The following is a 7,981-nucleotide window of genomic DNA, read 5'->3' on the forward strand; positions in this document are numbered from 1 at the left end:
AGGCCCAGTGTTAAAATTACCACCCCCATGTGACAACCCGACACCACCACTCCCGGTTGTTCCTGCACAGCCGCCGCTGAGCAGAGACGCACACACAATATCATTTCTCTGCATCACACAGCATCAGCGTGCATCTCAGGGGCTGGTGTAACTTCTCTGGGCTGTACCCTCCAACGGCAGAGCTGACAGACTGCACGGCTCTGCCACCTGCAATCAGTGAGAGTCACCTTTGTCCTCTTCCAGGCCAGCTGTTTCATCGCCTGCCAGAGGGCCCCACAACAGACCATCCACGCAACATACACGTCTCTGACACGCTGTGAAGTCCTCCCAATGCATTTCTGTCACATACGCAACAAGTCAGGCTGAAATGCATCCTCAGAGCGCCCCAGACAGGGCTCGGTGCGTGACGTTAATTACTCTGGGATACATTTGCAATCATTCAAATTTGCCATTTGAATGGCATGGAAATGCTCTGGGGGCGAGTGGGTGGGATCGTTTTGCACACAGATCACAGCCATACAATTTCTCGGGGCTAAATAGGTCATCTACGCCGGGGCTACACGCACTGTACAGGCAAATTCCTATTACCACTCCAATGAGGCACAGACCCGCCAGGTCCCACTGAAATAGCACTGAAACCGGAGTAGGAGCCCTTACCACGAAGGCAGAGCTCCAGAAGCAATGACATTTCAGAACCATAAATGCGGTAAGTCATATCCACCACTTTGCAACGGGCAGAAGCTACACGGCCGGGAGGACATACGCAGCGTAAGCAAGACGTGGTTCAACTTTGCACTCTCTCTACGTCCGAGAGAAACATTTATTAACTAACGTTGAGATTTTAGCCATCAATCGACCATACTTAGAGATCTGGCCCAGCGCTCAGCCCCACCCTCTCGCCCCAGGATCAAAACAGAGTTACACAGAGCCCCCTGCAAACTTTTAAGTCTCCCCAGGGAAATGTTTCAACTTCTTCGAATAACTCACAACCAAACTCTTTGGAAACGCAATTTAACAGGCAGGGCCTGAGCTCTGCCAAGACTCAGAACCCGTCTGGCTCCTATGGTGCTTTTAAACCTGGAGAGGAAACCACCCACCACAGACTCCAGAGGTGATGATACAAAATGAGGGGGAGATGGTAAAAGTACCCAGAATATCGGGGGGGTGCATCTCCGGGGAGTCCCCAGACCTTTGACATTACAAACGCTAGCCCTGATCTTGTGGAGTTCGTTCACTTTCGAGCCCTGCAAGAGCGGCACACACCTGCTCACAGCCTGCCTGGGGATTTCCAAAGATGCAAACCACACCGTTAAGCTGCAGAATGGGTACAGGGGCGACTCTTTCGAGTCTCGGTTTCTAACGAGGCAGAAAAGGCCAATGTTTGAGTTACAAACCATTCGCGAGGAACCCCCTGGAACCGGACTGGAGCTGAGCCCGGGGTTGGTTTCTTACCCACGGTTTGGAAAGTTACAAATTAAAAGACACAGCCACAGATTTCTGGCTCCATCTGGGGCTTTTCGGCAAAAACCAGTTTCTGGTCATTTTGAACTCAAAATCAACAGGAAAAGCTTTGGACAAAGACTCAGGAGGTGGGAACAGAGGGCTGGGGGTGGGTTTCTTTCGGGTGGAGGTCTGGGAGGGAGGATCATAGGAAAAAGCTTGTTTCAGGGTGGGTGGTCACAGGCAGAGGGCTAGGGAGGGTCATGGGTAGGGGACTTGTGTGGCGGGGGTCGGAGCATCCCGGGTAGGAGGCTAGGAATGGGGGATTATGGGTAGAAGACAAGTTGGGATGGGTACAGAAATGGAGGATTATGGTGGGGCCACTTGGGGAAAGGCCCCAGGAATGGAGGATTATGGGTGGACCAGTCGGGGAGAGGCCCCATGAATGGAGGATTGGGGGGGGCAGTCAGGGTGGGGGCTAGGAATGGAGAATTATAGGTGGACCAGTCAGGGTGGGGGCCAGGAATGGAACATTTTGGGGGGCCAGTCGGGGAGGGGGCCAGGAATGGAGGATTATGGGGGGACCAGTCAGGTTGGGGGCCAGGAATGGAGGATTATGGGGGGACCAGTCAGGGTGGGGGCCAGGAATGGAGGATTATGGGGGGACCAGTCGGAGAGGGGGCCAGGAATGGAGGATTATGGGGGGACCAGTCAGGGTGGGGGCCAGGAATGGAGGATTATGGGGCAGCGGGTTGGAAGAGTGGACCATGGGCCAACAGCTGGAAGGAGAAAGCAGCAGAAACAAAGGGAAGAAAGATAACGCGGCCTTGGCTGAACTTGTCCCCCGCCAGGGCTGGGGCCTCCAGGCCGCGTTCCATGGAGCTGGTCACAGATGGGCTGTTTGCTGGGAAACTGAGGCCCAACCCATGCTCCCGTGCTCTCCTGGTTCCTGTGGTGGCTCAGGAGGGGTCAGCACGCTGGGCTGCGACCTTGCTGGGCCCGGCTGACCCGCAGCCATATGGGCCTCCTCCTGGGGCTGGCGGCCTGCTGTCAGCGGCACCCCCCTGGGGCTCACTCTCCTGGCCGGGCAGGGGGACGGCGCTGGGGCCCCCCGGCAGGTCGCAGAAGAGGTTCTGGAGATAGCTGGAGAAGGCGCCGGCCTCGCTCGCTGGAGGGGACGTTGTCTGCTCCCGGCTGGAGACCTGCTGAACCTTTGAGGGCCCCGCACCAGGAGGGGGAAGCCCTGGTGCTGATTTGGGGGCCTCTTCGTACTCCTTTTCCCAGTCTTCTCCATCCTGGGCTGCCAGCAAGGCCGCTTGGGAAGACCCAGCTTTCTCCACCATGCGCCCTGGGGCGGCGGATGTCCTGGAATCTGCCTCCCAATCTTCCCCAGTGGCTTTGGCTGCCTCAGTTTCCCCTGCAGCAGACCTCTCTCTCTCGGGGCACCTGCTAGACCATCGTTTGGCCCCCGGCACATCCCACGGGCGCCCCTCTTGGTACCGCTTCCTGGCTGCATAATCCGAACCCGACGCTATCCTGGAGCTGGAGCCCCACTGCCCAGCCCTCCAGGGGGCAGAGTCTGCCTTGCCCCATGGCCTCTGCCCCGCCCAGGGCCGACCGGAATCCTTCTGGCGGTACTCCCCCCAGCCTCGCAGGGCTGGGGACCCTCGGTGGTCCTGTCTGGGAGAGGAGCCTGGCCAATCTCTGCGGACCACGGAGAGCTCTTGGGAGCAGGCGGCGCTGCTCTGCCCCACGGCGCTGGCCCCACAGCACCTCCCCTGAGCCTGCTGTAGGTTGGTACAAGCCGGCAGCATGGCACAGCAGGGGTGTGCCTGGCACCTGCAGCCCATGGCATGCTGGGAAGGCCTTCCGTGGCTGCCATAGAGGGGTGCCTGGGGCAAGGCCGTGTAGGCCCCCAGGAGGGCGCTGTTGAGCAGGTAGGACAGGGCGTCCAGTCGGATGGGCACCGTGATGGAGGAGAGGGCGCCGGCCGAGGGGCGACCCAGGACCCAAGGTGGGCCGGAGACAGGGGCGGGGCCAGAGGGTAGGACAGGCATCTTCTCCAGCGCAGTCTGGTCCGAGGCGGGCGGCTCCGTGGGGCTGGGGGAGCTGTAGGGGGACAGAAAAGGGGGTCAGAGGGATATGCCCCCCCACTTGGGGGCTGGGGGGCAGGAAGGACTTGGAGAGGAAGAGGGTGGCCATGGGGGGTTGTGCACTGGGCAGCAGGGAGACCCCCTGGTGGGATGTGGGTTCCCTATGGGGCTGGAGGGGCAGCAGATGGGGTGCTCTGAGGGGGCAGTGGCCTGGCTGGTCTCTCTCAAGTGGGACAGGGATCCCTGGTAGGGTTGCAAGGAGCTGGATGGGGGCTCCCATGGGGATCGGGAGGTCTGGGGGGCTGGAGATGTGTGGCTGTGGGGCCTACGAGGCGGGGGAGTTCCCATGGGGAGGTTGGGGAACACGGGGCCACGGCAGACAGTCCCTGGCTGTGGGGCACTATGGGGGTGGAGGAAGGATCCCATGGAGGGGCATCTACAGGCATCCCTGGCTGGCACCCTGTGCAGAACTGCAGGGGCTCTGAGATGGGGTGGGTACCATGCAGGCTGGTGGGTTTATGGGATGGAAAGGGGTGTGCATTGGGAGGATGGGGGCCCCAAGGGGATATGTGGTGTGTTGGATGGAAGGAGGGTCCCACGGGATGCTGAGGAGTCTACGGGGTGGAAGGAACTCCTATGGGGGTCTGGGGCTCCTGTGGGGGGGCTATGGAAATGAAGGCTCCCATGGGGGGGCCTGACTAGGGGACACGAGCGCCTGAGAGCCTATGGGGCCAAAGGGAGGGTTCCATCAGGGGGATTCCCCAGCTAGGGGGCCCCATAGGGGTGTCTGTGGGTTGGAGGAAGTTCTCCAAGCTGGGCAGGGGTCTATAGGGTGCTGAGTGAGCCCCCGGGTGAGGGGTATATGCAATGGGGTGGAGGTGGGTCCCAGGCTGGGGCGGGTCTGTGGGTGGGTCAGAGGGGAGCATCTGTGGAAGAGAGGGTGGGACCATGTGAGCTGAGGGTAGTTCCAAGAGTCTCTGTGAGGCTGGGGCTCCCAGGGGCCATGGGGCGGAGAGGATCCCACAGTGGGCTGGGGGGGCAGAGGGTGGGTTGTGGGGAGGTCTCTGGGTGGGGCAGAAGAGGAGTCCCATGGGGGGCAGGACTGTCCATGGCGTGGAACTGGTGGGGTGGGGGGTCTTAGCATGGGGGGGCTCAGGGTCTCTGCATGGGGTGGGGACTCTTGGGGGGCCACAGGGCAGAGGAGGGCTCCACAGGGTCTGTGGGGGCACAGGGCTCCGGGGCGGGGAGCTCGGGGGTGTGTGTGAGGGTGGGAGGACCCGAAAGGATGTGGGGCAGAGGGGGCGCCATGGGGGCAGGGGATATAGCAGGGTCCCAGGGGGCCGCGGGGCAGAGGGGGGCCTGGGGGGGCTTTGGGGCAGAGGGGGGAGCCCTGGGGACGCCGATCTGGGGGCCTGGAAGTCAGTGTGACGGCGGGTGGGGAACTGGGGGAGGTCGGGGGGCAGAGGGGGAGGGGACACAGGGGGACCCGGCAGGCAGGGGCCGTGGGGCGGGGGGGGACCAGTGGGGCCGTGGGGCAGCGCCCCCCCTCTCACCCCGCGCTGCGGGCGGCCCCGCTCGTTCCCTCCATTCCCCGCACGCCCCAAACCGTCTCGGCGGCCGCCACGAGACGAGGCGGGGCCTGGAGGGGGCGGGGCTTGTGAGAAGCGGGGCGGGCCTTAGAGCATGGGGGCGGGGCCTGACGAGGAAGGTGGGGTCGATGGGCGGGGCTTACTAGGATGCGGAGGGGGGGCTGATGCGGGTTTGGGGCGGGGCTTAGCGGGAGGGGGCGTGGGCTCTGCTCTGCTTCTCCCGATTGGGCCCCTTGGGTAGCCCAGAAGATGCTGAGTGGGGGAGGCAAGGGGGGCGGTCCGCTGCTGGGGGGCAGTGTGTGGCCAGGATCAGGCCCCTTGGGGGCGTGTGCACAAGGATCGGGACTGCTCTGGAAGGGCATTCAGGCCCTTAACACAGAGCAATGGGGAATGCAGCGAGCAGGGGGCTGGGGCAGCAGTGGGGCAGCAGTGGGGGGTGTTGGGGTACAGTGTGTAGCAAGAGGAGAGCTGGGGTTCAGTGGGGGGTAATTGCGTCTCAGTCCTCTGCGGAGGGACAGTTGCCCCCATGGATATCTCCCCCTGCCGTGTACACATACATCCCACCTGCAGTCTCTGGGGAAGCGAGGAGTGAGGGGGTGCCAGGCTGACCAAGGTGGGGTACCAGGTGTTTGGAGGTGAACTGGGGCTGGACTCTCCTAACATGGGGGGAAAGGTGGGGAGAATGGTTTGACCTGGAGTGTTGAGATAAGGACAAGGGCACAGGACAGAGTCCCCAAAGGCACATGGGGAGTAGTGGGGGGCAGGGTAGAGGGAGCAGCCCCCATCCAAAGAGTCCTTTACCTAAATGGGACAATATCTCCCCTTGCGTGCAATCATATAATCACCCCCCTGCCTTGCCCCATAACACTGCCCTGGGCCATTGGCACCAGCCCTGCCTGCCGGGGAGAACCCGCTCCCTGCAGCACAGCAGCCCCTCGCACCATGCTGAGGCACCAGGGTCAGCCCCCAGGACCCAGACTCTAAGGAACTAAAGCAAAACAAATAATTAATAGTAAGACAGATATATTCATTTCCAATATTTACAAATCTCTCCCCTTGTAGGTGGATTTCTATAAAAAATCCAGTCCCACCCTGGAGCCTGTTGATACTGAAACTACCAGAAGAGGGTGGATCTGCTGACTTCTGGCCTTTTCAGGCAAGTAGATATGTCCTAGTGTGTGTGTCATGTCCCCTATAGTGCTCAGAGAATGGGGGATTCTCCCTGTCTCCCAGGCACTTGCTCTGAAATACCCACGCAGACTCCTCCGACCCTGCCCCACATGCCTCTGCCAGGTGGTCTCTGTGCTCTGCAGATGCAGGGAAAGGGCATTCAGCACCATCCTGTATTTAGCTCTTGGCCTCTCTGCTGGGGCTGGTGGCAATGCCCATGGGCTGGGGTGGGCACCTGCCCTAGAGGGGCAGTTAATTGCCACATAGCCATTCAGATAGGATCAGAGCTGGTGCCTGCTAGAGGGGCAAGGCCCCATATCCTATTCCTAGCTCTCCCAAATCCTTCTGTTACTTTGCAGCTGGCACCCTGGGGATCTCAGTGGAAGTTTCCCTCAGTGGTGGGATGGAGCCTGGCACAAGACGTGCAGCTCCTAGCACTTTTCACTTGACCGGGCACTGATCTGTGTCCTCAGCTCTTGGATTCTGGCCTAGGCCTCAGGGCTGGCCCCGGCCTTGTGCAAGTCGCAGAGGCTGAGGAAAATACAGTGCAAGGTGTCTGCGTTCATCCGTCTGCTCAGGGTCGGCCTTGATCTCATCCATCCAGGCCAGGTAAGCCCATGTCCTTCTCCACCACGCTGATCACCATCAGGCCTGGCTGGCAGTGGCTTGGCTCCCGCAGCATCTCTGATTAGTTATATTTATCTATACATAGCTAATCAGTAATAACATTAGTGCTCTAACCACTAGACCCCGCTCTGTTCCCGGTGGGGTCAGGCCAGCCTTTGGGCCGTACCTGGCCTGCAGTAGCCTACCTGGTTGAGCACAACCCTGTGCTCCCAGCATAACCTCTGGTTCAGCCAGGACTCCTGGGTTCTCGCCTCTGCTCTGGAGAGGAGTGGGGGCTAGTGGTTAGAGCAGGGAGGTTTGCTCCCTTGCACTGAGTGGACATGTGGGTCTGGATGCTTTCACTGGCTGGTGACAGAGGAAGCTGTCTGGGCCCAGCCTGGGGCAGGGAGAGGGAGGTCGGGTCTCGTGTTTTTCTTTGCTGTGGTGCTGCTCTGGATCCACTAGCCAATAAGCTATTCCAGAAGTGTTCTGGTGCCCCTCATGCCCGACCCCATCCCCTGCCAGCCCGGCCCTGGGCTCCCCCTGTGCCCCTCACACCTGACCTGCAGCCCCTGCCAGCCCGGTCCCATTCAGTGTAATTTGTATATGTGGGTGTGATAATCCAGCACCTTATTGGTGCCTGGACACCATTGTCCCAGGTATCTCTGTGGGCTCACACCCGCCCACGGCACCATGCCCAGTGTTGCACACACATTTTCAGTGTGTTACACACACACACACTCTCTCTCTGGCCTTCCGGAGGTCACGCACTCGCTTGTGTGTGTTTCTCTCTCTTCTTCTCCACCCCAGCAGCCCCAAAGCTCCGCCAGGGTCAGGTGGCTGTGTGCAGGGGGTGCCCCTAGTTCCCACCCCCCTGTAGCAGGGCAGTGGGGCCTGTAGGGCAGCGATGGGGGGCGGGGAGAGGAGCTGCAGCAGAGACGCAGCTGGGCCCCAGGGCGACAGAAGCAATTATTTCTAGCTGGCCGGAGCGCAGAGGACAGAGAGCGAGAGGAGAAGAGTCAGAGACTGGCGCCGGGGTCTGGCCGGACACCCTCCCAGCCTGGTGAGCACTGGGGGTCCTGG

Source organism: Carettochelys insculpta, chromosome 30, assembly GCF_033958435.1.
Source record: "Carettochelys insculpta isolate YL-2023 chromosome 30, ASM3395843v1, whole genome shotgun sequence".
Taxonomy (NCBI): Eukaryota; Metazoa; Chordata; order Testudines; family Carettochelyidae; genus Carettochelys; species Carettochelys insculpta.